Source organism: Grampus griseus (assembly GCF_964374135.1).
Source record: "Grampus griseus genome assembly, chromosome: 11".
Lineage (NCBI taxonomy): Eukaryota > Metazoa > Chordata > Mammalia > Artiodactyla > Delphinidae > Grampus > Grampus griseus.
Genome location: NC_139005.1, coordinates 40,650,811 through 40,669,712, shown reverse-complemented (window position 1 = coordinate 40,669,712; position 18,902 = coordinate 40,650,811). Strand labels below are relative to the sequence as shown.

General features: G+C 40.2%; 1 protein-coding gene and 1 pseudogene across 2 annotated transcripts in view; both read right to left on the bottom strand.

The window, feature by feature from the left end:
* Positions 1-14,480, bottom strand: part of LOC309829346 (small ribosomal subunit protein uS5-like) — a 52,172-nt pseudogene extending 37,692 nt beyond the window's left edge. The window contains exon 1 of the transcript in view: positions 14,391-14,480. The product of the transcript in view is annotated as a small ribosomal subunit protein uS5-like (transcript). The remainder of the gene's footprint in view (positions 1-14,390) is intronic.
* Positions 1-18,902, bottom strand: part of DIP2B (disco interacting protein 2 homolog B) — a 236,959-nt gene that overhangs the window by 199,235 nt on the left and 18,822 nt on the right. The gene's annotated exons all lie outside the window — the stretch shown is intronic.

The window sequence follows — 18,902 nt, the reverse complement described above, 5'->3', positions numbered from 1 at the left end:
ATGGACCCCTACCTTACACCATATACAAAAATTAACTCAAATGGACTAGAGACCTAAAGGTAAGAGCTAAAACTATGTAACTCTTAAAGGAAAAACATAGGTGTAAATCTTCATGACCTTGGATTAGGCAACCATTTTTTTTAGATATGACACCAACAGCACACACAGCCAAAGAAGAAATAAACTGGACTTCATCAAAATAAAAAACTTTTGTGTTCACAACTCTTTGTTCTATCAAGAAAGAACCCACAAAGTGGGAGAAAATAATCGCAAATCATGTATCTGAAAAGAGTCTACTATCCACAATATAAAATAAACGTACAATTCAACAATAAAGAGACAAACAACCCATTTACATACCTACTAGGATGGCTATCAACAAAAAGACAGATAATAAATGTTAGCAAGGATGTGGAGAAATTAGAACCCTCATACGTTGCTGGTGGGAATGTAAAATGGTGCAGCCACTTGGGAAAAAATCTACCAATTCCTCAAAAAGCTAAACACAGAGTTACCATATGACCCAGCAATTCCACTCCTAGATATATACCAAAGAGAGCTAAAAATACATGTCCACACAAAAACTTGCACATTAATGTCCACAGCAGTACTATTCATAATAGCCAAAAAGTAGAAACAACCCAAACGTTCAACTGATAAACTGATAAACAAAATATGGTATATCTATACAATGGAACATTATTCAACCAAAAGAATAATGAAGTACTGATACATGCTACAACATGGATGAACATGGAAAACATATTAAGCGAAAGAAGCCAGACACAAGGGCCACATATCATATGATTCTGTTTATATGAAATGTCCAGAATAGGCAAATCCACGAAGACAGAAAGTAATTAGTGGCTGCCAGGGGCTGGCTGGGTGAACAGGGAGTGATCGCTAACAGGTAAGGGTTTCTTTTGGAGTGATGAAAATGTTCTGGAATTACATAGTGCTGATGGTTGTACAACTTTGTGAACATACTAAAGACCATTGATTTGTACACTTTAAAAGGGTGAATTTTATGGTATGTGAACTTGATTTTTTTTTAAATTGAGGAACAAAAAAAAAAGGAAGAAGGAAGGGAGGGAGGGAAGGGGAGAGGGGGAAGGGAAGGGAGTATTTTGGCATGCTTGGGGAACTAAAAGTAGACCACTAGTTCTCCCCCAGACCACTGTAGCAACTCTCTAAGTGGTCTTGGAGCTAAAGTGGGCTCACCACACCCAAAATCTGTCTTTCAAATAACATGGGCTACCCTTCTAATATAGAAATTTCATCAAGTCACTCCTTCGGTTAAAACTGGTCAATGGCTCTGACTGACTACAAAATAAAATACAAACTCATTAAAATGACTGACACAGCTCTTACTGATTCGTCAGGCTCATCTGAGGCTGCTCCCCTTTACCTACCCAATGCTGAATCAACCTAAGACCTGAAGTCCCACAAACTGCCAATGTCTCTTCCATCCCCATGCCTCCTTCTGCCTTCCTTAATCTTGTCTACCTGGCTAACTCCCATCGTCTTCAGGTCTCAGGTTAAGCATCACTTTCTCCGAAAGGTGAAATTTGGTTCTAGTGACAGAGACGGTTAGCTGTTCTGCAAAATTCATCCTCCTCTTCTAAGTTAGGGAACCCCCATTTTTACCTAAGCACTTGGGTAGGACCCCCGCTTTTAGCTAACTACAGGGGTAGTTATATAATGAAGCTCTCACCAATGTAATATAAGCACAAGGGTCCATGGACCTTCTTTAAGAGACAGCTCTATGCCTTTTCTTCTTCACTCCTTTCCCCATCCTACTGCCTGAATGAAGAGGCTGCCATCTCAGACCGTGAGGTTGGGGCCACACATGGTGGAGCACTAACACGGATACTCTAACACCATGAAATACCACACCACCCCCCAGTCCACCTAAGTAAGCATTTATGTGAGAGGGAAGCAAACGTCTACCTCACATAAACCACTGTTAATTTGGGCTTTCTGTCTATCTCAGCTGAACGCGACTCTAATACAGAACTTCCCTGTGTTCCCTTACTTCCTTTGACATATGTCTCACAATAGAACGGATGATAAGCGTTGTCACTGTTCTTTCTGTCTTCCTCTAGTCTAGACTGGGAGTTCCCAAAGAGAGGGCTATCTAATTTATACCTAGCCTGGCGTAATATCTGGCACACTGTCTTGGCACATTAATAGGTGTTCAAAAGGCATTCACTGAATTCAATTGTATTGATAACCAAGTACCAAGTCATTAACTTCAGCTATCTTGCCCCTTCTTTATTTTCAGTCCAAGTGTGACAGGACTTCCTTTTCTGAACATGTCTCTCAGTATTTCTCCCAAATTTCTGCCCCAAATCTCAAACTGAGCTATTTTTTTCCTTTTTGAACATTGTTGAACGTAAAATGTATTTTTACAAAATTACAGTGTTCTCAGCATCTCTTCCATGTCAGCAACTCTAAAAGACTAGAAATAAATTCATCATTGATTTAAAAGCCTATATTAAGTATTTACTATGTGTCAGCACCATAAAAGCAGCTTAGAATATTAATTAGGCATCCCTGGTTCCTGGCTCTCATGGTCTGTTCAGTCTGGTGTTTCACTTTGAGGACCCACCCCTAGCCCAGCAAGAAATGTCAAACTGTGCTTTACGGGGACTTATGCTAAAGGAACTTCACGTTTGTGAGATTTGACTCAAACCAGTTTGTGACATGCCTGTACCCTGTCCCTTCTCTGTCTCTATCTTTGCCTCTCCAGCCTCCTATCTCCTCCAGGCCTTCCAGTCTGATGTCTAACTAAGCAGCTTTTCCTGCTCTGACCCTCCCAATTTATTTCCTGGTCTACTTCCTATCCCCCTAGTCCCTTCATGGAAACTTTTTATACAGCCTCTTGATAACTGACCTCTGACTTGGTCCTGCCTACTCCTCTTTTTAAATATATATATATATATATATATATATATATATTTATTTATTTATTTATTTTTGGCTGCATTGGGTCTTTGTTGCTGCACGCAGGCTTTCTCTAGTTGCGGCGAGCGGGGGCTACTCTTCGTTGCAGTGCGCAGGCTTCTCATTGCGGTGGCTCTCTTGCGGCGGAGCATGGGCTCTAGGAGCGTGGACTTCAGCAGTTGTGGCTCGTGGGCTTCGTAGTTGTGCTTCGCTGGCTTTAGAGCACAGGCTCAGCAGCTGTGGCGTGTGGGTTTAGTTGCTCCGTGGCATGTGGGATCTTCACAGACCAGGGCTAGAATCCGTGTCCCCGGTATTGGCAGGCGGATTCTTAACCACTGCGCCACCAGGGAAGTCCTGCCTACTCTTCTTGAATACTATTTCAGAGGCAAAGGCAGTGTCCTAAGTTTCATATCAGTCTCTCCCTCTCTCCCCCATGCAGACACATCAACCCTTTGAGGGGATGTGATGTAATGGAAAGAGCACTGGCTTAAAAGCCAGAGCGGCATGGACGTGTATGGCCTTAAGAAAACTAATAAACCTCTCGACCTTCAGTTTCTTCAAATATAAAATGGGGATTCTATCTATCCATTAGTTACTATAAGGATTAAAGAAAATTCATGTAAAGGGCCAAGGGCAATGCCCAACACAGAAGACTGTCAGTCATCATGACTTATTTTAATACAAAGAGGTAAATATTATAATAGATCTGAAGTCTTGTAATAAATTATAACAATTAATATTAATACGGAAAACCTAGTTACAGTTCCACAACATTTACTGAGCACTAACTCTAAGTTGTGCTAGGTACTGGAACTGTTAACTGTAAACAAGGAAGTACCTGTCCTCAAGGGGTTTTCATTGAGATAAGGAAGAAAAGCAAGTAGAAAGATAATCGCAATAGAGTGAGGCAAGGACCCAAACACAGGTTAAAAACAATTTTAAAACAAAAGAGCATAAAATATTTTAGATACACATTGAACATGTCCAGGGAAGGAGGAAGGCAGAAGGCACAGTAGCAAGGATGGAGTGGCAACAGCAAATGTAGAGACACTTTTGTGAAATTTAAAGGAGAACGGCACCTGCCTATTGGCCAATTTGCACTGATTACTTTCCTCCTGTTCAAATAATCAGAGCCACAGACCAGCCTACTAACTCATACACTCGTGTAAGATTCTTATACTTCTGCTAGTCCCCTACCCCACCCTCCTTCAAATCCTAGGGTTATGAAATATCCACACATGAAATACAATGTCAAAATACAGCACACTGGGAACAGGACAGCAGCCAAAAAGCACCCAATTCAAACAAACAGTTAAAGAAGACGAAAAATCAATGGGCCAATTGGGGAAATTCTGAACACATGCCTGAATACTTGACAAAACTAAAATTTTTCTTTTTTTAGGTGATAACAGTATAATGGGGTTTTTTTGTTTTGTTTTTAAGAGGTTTTTTTGTTTATTTTTTTGTTTTTGGTTAAGAGTTTTTTGTTTTGGTTTTTATTTTCTAGAGATATGTACTAAAATATTTATGGATAAAATGATATAGCTGGGATTTGCTTTAAAACAGTATGGGGTGGGGGGAAGACAACAGAGTTATAAATGAAATAAGACTGGTCATAAACTGATCATTGTTAAACTGGGTGATGGGTACATAGGGATTTGTTATACTATTCTTTCTACTCTTATGAATGAGATATTCCATAATAAAAAATGTTTTTTTAAGAAGCACTAATCTAGACAGTCTATAACAGTAGAGAATAATATTCATGAAGTTTATTCTTTCCTTTTGTTCATTTAGAAATCCAAGGCAGAAGAAATATTTTAAAACTTACCTAGTCTCCAGTTCCCTTTGTTTTTATAAGATATTACAGATATATCTTGTTTTCTTTTTGGAACCTCAAATCACAGAAAGGATAGAATGAATTCTTAACCAGGAGACAATGCCTATATGTTACTTCTCTACCCTTAAAGAAGAGAATTCATTTTAGGATTCCCTCATTGTCTTCCGAAGGAATCAAAGGATGATTTAACACAGAAAATTATGACTATATTCTTAGAGGGAGATTAATTTTTTAGCAAAGAAAAACTTTTAAAAAAACAGTTCAAAAAACAAAAACAGTTCAAGTATTATGTGTTTTTTAAAAAATCAATTATTTTTTTTAAAAAGTGCAAGTGGTTGAGCTGTATAAACTGAACTCCTGGTGTCTACTGACAAACGCTGATTGGAAGAGTTACCTCCACAGGATAAAAGCTTAAACAGGAGAGGCAGTTTCAAATCTAGATATGACTCTGAAGCCAAAAGGAGAAAAGTGGGATAAAACAATCTTTGAATATATGCATTTATAAACCTTTAGGATAACTTATATCTTTATTCTAGCTCTCTTAAAAATTCTGGTTTCTCGGGAATTCCCTGGCAGTCCAGTGATTAGGATTCTGTGCTTTCACTGCCGTAGGCCTGGGTTTGATCCCTGGTGGGGGAACTAAGATCCCGCAAGCTGCGTGGTGCGGCCAAAAAAAGTTCTGGTTTCCCAAAAGCATATGTAAATTCAGTTTGTCCTTACAAATAAATAAATGTTTTTAACCTTATTTTTATCCTTTACTTCCTAATAATAGTAAATAAACATTTATTGAGCTCTATGGGCCACAGACACCTGCCATTAATTATCTCATTTAATCCTCACAAAAGCCTTACCAGGTGGGTTCACTATTACCCTCATTTCAAATATGAGGAAACTAAAGTTGAAGGAAGATAAATACCATACGAAAATTGCCAAACTAGTAAACAGAAGAGCTAGAATTCCAACCTGAGTCCTTAACCACTAAATAATACTTCCTTTCTGTCTTTTTGCCCTCAGTACCTATATTTTTAGCTTTTGATTTGCAGCTCTTATTTTCTTCTAAGTCTGGAGAAAAATAAAGTCAACTTTTACTCTTTTATATAATCCCTACTTTTTAAATGGATAGATTAAAACATATCAAGATCCTATGCCACTGCGTGCAATTTAAGCATTAACTTGTATGTACAATACTTAGTATAAAAACATGGTTCTACTAAGCCAATATTAAAAGGGATTGAGCTTTTAGTAGTCTCCCAGGGTTAGAGAGAAATTTCACCGATCCATCCACGTGCTCAGCTGGTTCCCCCTGCAACAAAGGGCCCACATTTATTTGTAAGAGAGCTGGCACTGCTGGGGAGGCAAATCATGGCCATTATGCTGGACAAAGCTAACTATAACAGAACTTCTGATTTTATTATCCCCTTACGCACTGTCCTCCAAGTAAGTAACCTCTGGCAAGGCACGATGTGTCTACATTTTTACCAAATTAACACTGTCAATTTTTTAAAGTTTACTGTGTAATCAAGAGAGACCATTAAGAGAGTAAAATGTCAAGCCACAGAGAGAAGATATTTGCAGTGTATGCAACCAATGAACTCATCCCCAGCATATATAAAGAATGCCTATAAATCAATAAAGAGACAAACACAATTTAAAAATTGCCAAAACATTTGAACAAGTACTTCACAGAAGGGCATATCCAAAAGCCTGATAAACATATGAAAAGGTGCTCACTATCAAAACCACTAGGAAATACTACTACTATGTATCTACTAGAATGGTTAAAAGTAAGAAAACTAACAACACCAAGTGCTGGTAAGTACAGGACCAAACGGAACTCTCATACATTGTTGATGGGAATTTGGTATAATCACTTTGGGAAACCGTTTGATAATATCTATGAAAACTGAACATATGACCACACACTTCCACTACCAGGTATATATCCAAGGTATAGCACCAAAAGACATATAGAAGAACATTCATAAGAGCCAAAACTGGAAATAAACCATATGTCCACAAACAGTAGAATGAACAATAAATTGTAGTAGAGTCATGCAATTAAATACTGTATAGAATAAAAAGAATTAGCTACTGCTGTAAGTAACAACATGATGAAACTCACACATACAATGTTGAGTAACAGAAGCCAGGAACTAAGGAGAACATACATATGACTCCATTTATGTAAAATTCATATCAGGCAAAACCAATCAATGATGAAAGGAGCCAGAGTAGTGGTTAACTTTGGGGAGGTAATAACCAGGAAGGGGCACAACTTCTGGATGCTGGCAATTAACTTACTCTTTCTTGATCTGGGGGGTTTCATGGGTGTGTTCATGTTATAAAAATTCACTACAAATTCTCTAAGCTATATGTTTATCATTTGGACTCTTTTTTTGTATAAGTTATACTTCAATTTAAAAGTTTACTTTATAATTTTTTTTTTTTTGACCACACCACAAGGCTTGCAGGATCTTAGTTCCCTGACCAGGGATTGAACGCAGCCCTTGGCAGTGAAGGCGCTGAGTCCTAACCACTGGACCACCAGGAAATTCCCTGAAAGTTTACTTTAAAAGCAGTTTACTGGAGAAAAACTGAAAGCTACCTATAATTCCAACAGTAGGTGAATATCCAAATATTATGGTATATCCAAACCCATGGAATATTACTTAGTCATGTTTTTAAAGAATGATGAAATAGGAAATGTTCAAAATAGTTTTTTTTTAAGTTAACTAAACTGAATTTACTGTAGTACCTCGATTTTTTTTTTAAAGATATGTAAATAGAAAAGTGACTAGAGGAGATTTACTTAACAGTATTAGTGTTTATATTTGGGCGTTAGGTTTTAGGAAATAGTCATTTTCTTCTTTAGTTTCCTTTTTTTTTTAAAAATTAAGCATGTGTGGGACTTCCCAGGTGGTTCAGTGGTTAAGAATCTGCCTGCCACTGCAGGGGACACAGGTTCAAGCCCTGGTCCGGGAAGGTCCCACGTGCCTTGGAACAACTAAGCCTGTGCACAACTACTGTGCCTGTGCTCTAGAGCCCGTGAGCCACAACTACTGAGCCCGCACACCACAACTACTTAAGCCCGCACTACTAGAGCCGGTGCTCTGCAACAAGAGAAGCCACTGCAATGAGAAGCCCGCGCACTGCAAGGAAGAGTAGCCCCCACTTGCCGCAACTAGAGAAAGCCTGCACGCGGCAGCGAAGACCCCATGCAGCCAAAAATAAATAAATAATTTTTTTAAAAAAATGTGTTATTTTTATAATGAGGGAAAAGTTATTTTAAAAACATTAACGGCTTGCCACAGACATTGAGACTATCTTAACCTTAATGAATTTACCCATGAAAATCTATCCTGGTATAGGATCTGTAGCACTGAAACCACTGAACCAGACCAACAATACCAGAAACAACTAGAAATTTGTTTTGGTTATGTGTTTCATTTTCTTTGTATGGCCAAAGTGAGAAACAGTGTAATCATGAGTCTGATAAAAGCTTTGCAATTGTTCTAGCACCCGTTCGACTTTGCTGATGAACAACACACGTGTGACATAATAAAATCCAGACAGGATTTAACAAGTAAGGAATATCAAACACAGACCCTGTTATTGTCAAGGTTTCTAGGTGTGGTTGCAGCTCAAGTATAATAAGATCATTTACATCTCTCTGAGTCAGTCACCACTCTCCTCTCTGTGTCTCTCCTTCCACATCAGACGTGGGCAGGAATATAACACTCTATACATAGCACAGATCTGAGCAAAACGGTATATTTTAGGAGAGTGATAACTCAGGAATAAAAAAATCTTTTCCTTTTATGAAGGGAAATGAAGAGAGGAAAAACTTACTGAAATACACATCTACGAAGATGAAAAAATGAACTTTTAAACGTGTTTATGAATTCCAAGACAACTGTAGCCTTTTACCATTTTATTTATGAGATTCTCTAGCCTGCCCTAATTGTGTGTGTGTGTGTGTGTGTGTGTGTGTGTGTGTATGTGTGTTACCTTCCCACACTACAGGTTGGAGAGTACAAGGAATTAAGATTCCAGAAAGTTCCAAACTTCAAAAGGTCACACAGCTGGCAATCACACATACCACTCAAGTTCACAGAATTCTAGTAGAAGTCTAGTCCAAAATTTAAGGGGATAAGAAATGCTACAGTAAGCCACAACACAGGATTAAACATTTTCTATTTGTATTTCTCTTAGCCTGCCTTTCTCTCTGTTCTCCAAACAGAAGTTGTCTGTGACCATGGATTAAAAAAAAAAGAAATTTCCCCTCCAACTGTCAGTACATCAGTTCAGTTTTTATACTGCGACAATGCAAACTTCAAACCGGAATTACAACTATTACTAACACCCTAAGCACTTTTAGGGATTTTGACTCTCATTCAAACCAAGTACACATGGATCCCTTTCCCTTACTAACTTACCTTAAAAATAACTAAAGTATTAAATACAATATTTGGGTCATTTTCTCCCCATCTTTTCCTCCAGACTCTATAAATATTGTTAAGATGGGACTAATCAATAAATAAGAGCATCACATTCTGTACGGGAAAAACTAACATTTCTCTACAATACATTCACAAATATTTTAAGTCATCCAAGACCAAAATAAAATTTCTAAAAGGCTTTCCCATGGTAGGGCACAGAGATCATGAAGTATTTTGTTTGGTGAAATATGAAAAGGAGATGATATAAGAAACAAAGTGCTCGCATTTTAGGAGTTAATATGGACATTAAGTGGGTTGTTGCATCAACCCCAATTTTCACTTTCTAATCTCCTAAGCCATACATAAGTCTAAACTATTATCAACTTTCTTCTTCCACCCAACTCTGAAACTTGACCTTCCTGAATTAAAACTGGCATCATGGCCAATTTTTCTCAAGTTTATACAGTACATGTTGCTGCAAAGAGGTGGTGCGAGTGAGGAGGACCTCTGGGATTCCTCCAAAACTTGAGGTTTAGGTTCTTTCATAAACCAACTGAGGATGGGCTTCCCTGGTGGCGCAGTGGTTGGGAGTCCACCTGCCGATGCAGGGGACATGGGTTCGTGCCCCGGTCCGGGAAGATCCCACATGCCGCGGAGCGGCTGGGTCCGTGAGCCACGGCCACTGAGCCTGTGCGTCCAGAGCCTGTGCTCCGCAACGGAAGAGGCCACAACAGTGAGAGGCCCGCGTACCTCAAAAAAAAACAATTAAAAAAAAAAACAAAAAAAACTGCTTACATCAAGCAAGTTTCATTACCCAAATTTAATACCACAGTGTGATCATCAGAAATTTTCAAGCAACTCCCATAATATGTTTAAATGGAAGTATTACCATGTTTTGTACTTCAGGAAGCACTCAAAGAATGACACTTGTCTTAGAGTAAGAACTCCAGAGGCCTGTGAGTGATGTTTATCAGAGGGGGTGCATCTTTAAATGAAGGTCAAACAAAACTGTTCCACAAAGTTTACTGGTATATAAAATGGATTTTTCCTTATGTCTGAGGCCAAATTTATCAGTTCTATTGCCAATCAATGAAAATTGAACACAAATTTCCCAAGCTCTGTGATCAGTTGGTTTTTAAATTTTTATTTGTTATTATTATTTTTTAATTTATTTTTGGCTGCGTTGGGTCTCCATTGCTGTGCATGGGCTTTCTCTTGTTACAGTGAGCGGAGGTTACTCTTCGTTGCGGTGCCCGGGCTTCTCACTGTGGTGGCTTCTCTTGTTGCTGAGCACGGGCTCTAGGCGCAAGGGCTTCAGTGGTTGTGGCACACAGCCTCAGTAGTTGTGGTGCACGGGCTTAGCTGCTCCGCAGCATGTGGGATCTTCCCGGACCAGGGATCGAACCCGTGTCCCCTGCATTGGCAGGCAAATTCTTAACCACTGTACCACTAGGGTAGTCCTGATCAGTTGTTTTGAATGATCTATTTGCTCAGTCACCTGGTGCTCTGAGTCAGTGAGGCAATATAGAAAAATTGTTACCCAAAGTGAGTCTGTGTTATTTAGAGTATCAAAAATCATTATCAAAAGCTTGGCATGCTTCATTCTGAGAAACCTTACCACTAAAACAAAAACAAAAACCAAAATCTTCACAATTCAAAAGCTTAATTAACCTATAATAAATCTCTTAAATTTTTTGAACGCTTTCAAAAATATTCTTTGTCCTCAGATAGCAAATGTTTTTGATAAGTCTCCTTTATCCTGCATGATGCTGACAAAGGAAATGTGAGTGACTGATGGTAGATGAAAAGGAAAGTAACAGAAAAGAAGTTTAAAAAGTTACAAACTTGACATAAACACTATAATTCAAGCTTGGAAGTACTTACAAATAGACTAACTTGATATAGATGGCATTGTTAATGACTCTACAAAATCTTTAAGCATGCAAAAAAGCACAGTTAACATTATGAAAGTTGCACTGAATTTTTCCACATTTATTAATGCAAATTTCTCTTATCAACTCTTATCCTTTTCTGTGTTTTCCAAAGAAAAATAGCGAGTATGTTCAGTTGATTTTTTAAAATTCCAGACCATAAAATTAAGGGCATGTAAGGAACTATGGAAAATACAAAGTTTATAAAAGCATTTTTAATCATTCACAATTTCCTATCCAGAGATTTTGTTCTGTTTAATTCTAGACTTTTATATATGCATTTGAAAATCCATGACTAAAGGTATAAAAAATATATATATATTTAAATGTAGAAGGCATACACAGGAATGTTCATAGCAATGTCATTTGCAACAGCAGAAAACTAGAAACAACTGAAATATCTGCCAATTGGTGAATGAACTAATAAAATGTGGTGAATTCATGCAATGGAATGCCAGAGCAGCAGGAAAACAAAAAAAGAACTACAGTAACCTGCATCAGCAAGAATGAACCTCCTAAACAATGCTGAGCAAAAAAAAAAAAGCAAGTCACAGAAGAATACACACAGCATGATTCCACTCCTAAAGTTCACAAACCTACAAAACTAAATAATACTTTGTTTGGGATACATACAAACTATAAAGCAGAAATAGGGAATGAGTAACAAAATTCAGGATGATGGTTACATCTGAGAGTGAGGTGAAAGTAACAGGACAGGCCCAACGGGCCTTCAGAGGTATTTTAAGGTTTCAGTTCTTAAACTAGATCATGGACAATTTGCTGTTTTTCCTTAAACTGTGCACACACATAACATATACTCTTTTGCATGTGATATTCCATAATAAAAATGTAAATAGCTAATAAGACCTATTCAACTCCAGAAGAAAACCACACCAACTACCTAATCAACCTAGTGACACATTAACTGTAAACAACCACGAATGACATCTGAGGAAACCCAACAGAACAGGAAAAGTAGACCAAGATGGACCTCTGGAAAAACATGCCCCAAAGGAAATATTAGTTATTTCAGGAATTAAAAGAGAACTTTAAAAAAAATGCCAGTTAGCATGCTCAGAGGATATCACGTCTATAAAAATTAAGAGGGCTTCCCTGGTGGCGCAGTGGTTGAGAGTCCGCCTGCCGATGCAGGGGACACGGGTTCGTGCCCTGGTCCGGGAAGATCCCACATGCCACGGAGTGGCTGGGCCCGTGAGCCATGGCCGCTGAGCCTGCGCATTCGGAGCCTGTGCTCCGCAACGGGAGAGGCCGCAACAGTGAGAGGCCCACGTACCACAAAAAAAAAAAAAAAAAAAATTAAGAATAAACCTGCTGTTAAAACGGAAGTAAAAGAGAGAGAGGAAAGACAGCAAACACAAAACAGATTTAAAAACATAGCACATGGAAGGGAAGAAATAATAAAACAAAATTCTCCCTGAGCTCCAGAAAGACAACCAGTAAATTCAAAGAGTCTTCTAACCCCCAAACAGGATGATGGAGAAGACAGGCACCTAGACACACCCTAGGGAAAACGTCAGAACGTCAAAGACGAAAAGCAAACCCTAAAAGCATCCAGAGTATAAAAACAAGTTACATTCACAGAAATGATGATCAAATGAGAGATAAAGACGTTACTGAAAGGCAAGGACTTAAAAGTTTAACTCTCTTGCACCCCATATCAAAAATAACTACTCCAAATTTTAAGAATACAAGAAAAATGAGAACTTAAAGTACAAGAAACAACAGCAGTTGAGTAAGACCGAGAAGGAATATAGAAAGCAGAGACGAAATTAAAAGTAGATCCAGTAGGGACTTCCCTAGTGGTCCAGTGGTTAAAGACTTCACCTTCCAATGCAGGGGATGTGGGTTCAATCCCTGGTTGGGGAGCTAAGATCCCACATGCCTGGAGGCCAAGAAACCAAAACAAAAAACAGAAGCTATACTGTAACATATTCAATAAAGACTTAAAAGAAAAATAAAGGGTTTTTTTTTTAAAAAAGAACACTAATATGACTGCAAAAACTCAGAAGGAAAGAGTACTGGAAATGGGTACACTTCTCAACTGTTCATAGCAGAGAATCAAGACATGCTTCCTAAAGGTGACTTAACATATTGAAAGTTATACTACGAACTGATAAAAAATGGCTACACCTTGGGAAGTGGGATGGGGCTGGGCGGGGGGAGGAGGGAGGCTATTTTTCCATTTCATGGAGTTTTTCAACAATGTTCCCATGCCATTTTTTTTTAATTTAATAGGAAAAAAATGCACAGTATTCTTACAAGTATTCTCATACCTCATTTCCACTTCAATAACCCTTAAATAAGACCATCTTTTTTCCTGCTTCATAAAAACAAACACACAGGGACTCAGGAATGCTGCTGGTCTCAACTACGAAGCCCAGGTTAGGGCACTGAAGTCCTGAAGCCCCCAGAGCACATTCCATCTTTACTGCTGGTTTCTTTTGCTTCCCCCCAGACCCCAGGTCCTGTCACTGTCTTTGTAGCCAGCGTCATTCACACTGACGACTTTTATGACACCCTGATCTCACAGTTGGACACAAGCATCACAACTGTGTCCCCTCCAAATTCATGCTGACCACACTCTGTCTGCCTACAAGCACCAGCATTGCTTTCATTGTTTCATTAATTCCTCCGGAACTCCCCTGCAGCTGCTGCTCTAATTCTTTTCACATTTCTCAAAACCCCATGCTTCCAACTTTCTGAATATTCTTTTCCCTTTAATCCCACACCAATTTCCTCTCCCTAAATCATTTTTTTCAACCAAACCATTCTTCCTGTCTCAGAGAGATGCTCCTCCCTCCTCTCCAACCTGACGGCAGCCTGCTCTCAAATTCACCCTCATCTACCCTCCAGGGATCTAATCTGTGTCCAAATCTCCCGAGCCAACACAATCTTTTCTTAGCCTCCATTCTTAGCCTCCCAGGCCTATAAAGATTTCTCAGTATCCTCTATTATTAAAAAATAAAAATAAAGTAAGAGAAATAAGTACTCCTTTGAACCTGCCCTTGTTCTTTAATTCATTTTTCCCAACTTCAAACTAAGAAGCCTACAGACTCATTGCTTCTGTGTCCTCATCACTTTTTAATGTAGCCTCTGGTCCAGCCACAGGACTGGAACTGACTAATCCAATCATCTGTACTCCCTCATCTAATTCTCCTAACCTCTCTGTAGCTTTAACATAGTTGAGTATTTACCTCCATAAAAGCCACTTACTATGCACCCCAGTACACCTCCTATTTCTGCGATCACCTCTGGCAGCCTGGATGACTCTTCTTTCTCCTCTAGCTTCCTAAATACAGGCATTCCCCCTTAGCTTCATTTTTCACTTTCCCTTTCAAAGATCTGACTCACCCTGATGAACCTCAGAAGATGATGCTCAAATCCTCCAACCGCTCCAGGATATGTCACCATTTCTAACTGCCTATTGAACAGTCTACCTGAATGTCCTGCCAGTGCCACAGATTCCATCATGTCCAAAATTATATTCATCATCTTCTCCCCAAACCAGCACCTCAGGTATTTCTACGTATAACGTAAACATTCTCCCATTACCCCAAATTAAAATCTGGGCCATCTTTGACTCTGCTGTTACCTATTTCCTCACATATTACCTTTCTTCCCCTCAATGTTTTACAATAAGGAAAGTAAAGACAAATAAGACATGATTTCCAGCCTCTGGGAAGGATAAACAGAAATGTAAGGGGGGACTTCCCTGGTGGTGCAGTGGTTAAGAATCCACCTTACAATGCAGGGGACATGGGTTCAATCCAGGTTCTATCCCTGGTCGGGGAACTAAGATCCCACATGCCGTGGGGCGACTAAGCCCGTGCACCACAACTACTGAGCTCGTGCACCTCAACTAGAGAGCCCGCGTGCTGCAAACTACAGAGCCCATGCGCCCTGGAGCCTATGCGCCACAACTAGAGATAGAAAACCCACACACAACTAGAGAAGCTCATGCAGCACAACTAAGAGCCCACGCGCTGCAACAAAAGATCCCCCATGCCTCAACGAAGATCCCTCATGCCACAACCCATACCAGCCAAAAATAAATAAATAAATAATAAATAAATCTTAAAAAAAAAAAAAGGAAAGAAATGTAAGGGAACACAGGCATTACCAAAGATAAACACGCAGGATGCTGAGGTTGGGGAGGCATAGAGGGACAAAGGGAAGAGGAGATGCATTAGGAGGGGAATTTGATAAGCTGTAACTTGTAAGAGTCAGAATGAAAGTTCCATCCCCTAAGCCTCACTAGACCAAAATAATAACAGCACACATCCTGAATAATTAAATGTATAGCTCACTTTAGGAAAATTCAATATATAAGTTTTGACTGAATGAATATAAATTAGGCAACTGATGATTCTCATTATACATGGATTTCCTTTAAATGATAACTGTCTTAATGAATTTAAGATATCAACAGGATTTCCTCAGGAATTCCCTGGCGGTCCAGTGGTTAGGGCTCTGCTTCCACTGCAGGGGGGATCCAGGTTTAATCCCTGGTCGGGCAACTAAGATCCCACGTGCTGCGCGGTATGTCACGGCCAAGGGAAAAAAAAAAAAATATATATATATATATATATATATATATATATATGATTTTTTTCTTCATACATTTTCCTAAACCATACTCACAGGTCACCTCAGGAATTAAGAGCTGGAAAGAACTAGATTCCCTCATCTAGCCACTTCATCTCCCAGCGGCCAGGAAAGGTTAAATGATTTGCCTGAGGTCACAAAGAAATAGCAGATATGGGACCAGAACCCAGTGACCTTTTCCCTGTTACCTCACTCACTGCCTCTGACATGCCTCATCTCAGAATGCTTTCCCAGTTGATTCCCGTAAAAGGCAACAAAAATGACAATCTGTAAAGAGGGTCCAGACGTCAGGTCTCTTTCAAAAGTCTTCAACATGTTCTCTTAGACACACACACACACACACACCATAAATTCCAGGAAAATAGGGATCTGGCTATAACTTAGTTCTCTGTAAAAATGAGAAACGGGTCCTCAGCTTGTTGATGCCAAATTGACCTGAAGACTCTCTTGTCCCCTAGGTTCTCCCCCAAATGCTGATAAAGTCATTCTTCTTCCCCCAAATAAAGGCCTAACTGGAGTTCTAACTATTCAACTAATGGCTAAAAAACTTAGAATTGGGGGGAATGAGGTGGAGGCACATAGGGTTTCCCCCCATTCCCCATCAGAACTGGGATGGCTTGCAGCAAGGGTCCCCAACCCCCGGGCTGCTGACTGGTTCCGGTCCACGGCCTGTTAGGAACCGGGACGCAAGCAGGAGGTGAGGGGCGGGCGAGCGAGCGAAGCTTCCTCTGCTGCTCCCCATCGCCCCCATTCCACCTGAACCCTCCCCCCACCCCATCTGTGGAAAAATTGTCTTCCACGAAAGCAGTCCCTGGTGCCAGAAAGATTGGGGACCACTGGCTTAGAGAAAATGAATTCTAAGTACTGAGCCAACTGAGACGATACCAAGTTCCAATTAGCATGTCTTAGTCAACCGCTGATTTCACCTCCTGTCAAGAGAAAAAAAGGTACTGCTCTCCATCTCCAAAAATTGACAGGTGCTTTTTACACCATAAACCTGCCTTCCCTGATAGGGCAGTTAAATAAGTGATTAGAATTTGCAATTTGTTCTAAGCAAAACCCCTTTAACTCTTAGAATCAGATCCCTTTCTGAAAGATCCTCTGCTCATTTTATAGGGAACGTGTTTTAACATGTGAGAAATCCAAGAACAGAAGTAGCCAGGACTCAAGTTCAACTCTAACTTGCCTCATGCTGCTTAGCTATCAGAGACTGATTTGCAGTAATGGCCATTAAGGTTAATAGCAAAAGACAAAAACAAAATTTGCTTCACTGGGTTATTTAATTTCAATGAAAGTCTAGAAGACTAAAAGACCCATCCTTACTACTCTAGTTTCCCTTTCAGAAAGTTTCTGAGAAGTAAGTAGTCTTGAACTCGAATAGACTGAAAATAGAGAATTCTGAACAAGTGAAACTTTATTACTAAACAATTGCTAATTAAAATAAAATGGACACTTCAATATTCTTTAAATTAATTCTAGCTAAAGCCTGATGTAGTAAATAAATATGGTCATGTCTTGTTCTTCATGACTCACTGCGACACTCTCATATCCTTTCTCACTACTACCTGTGCTTCTAAACAGACAAATCATTTCAGATAACTGGTTTGACAAAAGTTGGGAAAGCAGTTTCCTATCAAATGAATCAGAAATAAATCACTGGAAAACCAGCCTGGTTAGAACCAGAAGAGTTACTAACAATGAGTGACTCTACTTCCCTCAAGCCTCAGGTTTCAGTTCATTTTATCTCAAAGAGGAAAGACCAAGCTCCATGCACTGCCTCTCCTCCCACTTCCCCATGATCCAAGGACAGTCTCCTACTGACAGAAGGTTCCTGGGGCAGGGTGAAATGGCGTGCACAGTGTGTGTGGATCCCTCCTCCCAGCTCCCAGCCACTCCCTGCATTCCCGTCTGAAACTTGAGACCTCTTGTGTCACCTTCTTACTCATCCCCTGGATGCATCCTTACCTCATCTACCCTTTATATCACCGACCACAACCTTGTGTGTGCCTACAATTACCTGTCTGTGACTCTCCCCATAAGCATAGCTGCTTAAATAGGGGTGGCTTTTTTGTATGTCTTCACAAAATGTTTTCCAAGGATACACACATGATACTCATTCTTAATTTATTTTTAACTCAGAGAATACTCATAAGACCATCAGGAGAGAACTCCCTCAACTTCCTCCTCCACCACCTGTAAACATCTACCTCTGCTCCCATCCGTTCCTCCTTTCCTTCAGTTTCAGCAGAAAAGGAGCCACTCCTGGTATCCTGGATAGTCACTCCAGAGGGGCTTGGAATCTCAAACTTTCCTGACTCATGGAGACCATGTTCCATCACATCCTTTCTCCTCTAGACCTTCAAACCTTCCTCTCCAAGACCTCTTACCCTTCCACCCTACAAATGAACATGCTCAAGTCTCTCCCATCTTAACATAACTCATTAATTCAGCCACCAAATATTTATTGAGCACCTACTAGGTGCCAGGAGCTCTCTTCTACCCTGGAGATATAGCAGTAAATAAAATGAAGTTCCTGCCCTCGTGCAACTTACTTTCCAGTGGGAGAGAAAGAGGAGGTGAATGTATAAGCATCCTAGCTACTGTTCTCTCCTCCACTTCACAGAGCCAGGCTCGCAAGAGCAGCGCGGGCAGCCTGCCTCTACTTCCTCTCCCGCCTTGGATGCCTCACCCTCTCTGGACAGGTTTGCAGTCCCCACCCCCAGCACCACTGAAACAGCTCAGGCAAAGGTCACCAGCAGTGGCCTCCTCCACGGGTAAATCTGGACGGCATTTCCAGTCTACTCTTAAACTCTCTTGCAGCGACAGGCACTTCTTGAAATTCCCTGCTGCTTTGCTCTTCTCCTCCCTCTTTGGCCACACATACCTCTGACAGTTTCTCAGGTTCCTTTCCTTCAGCCTCCCCCCTTAAATGGCAGCACTTCCAGAGCTCTCTGTTTAGCCTCTCCTCACTTGCTGTGCTCCCCTCAGACCACCTCAGTCATGCCCGTGGGCCTCACTGCCAGTGATGGCCACTCGGGAGAACTGAAGGTGTGTCATCAGGACAGGCCTTTCTAAAGAGCTCCACACACACATAGCCAACTGCCCGCTACACACCTTCAC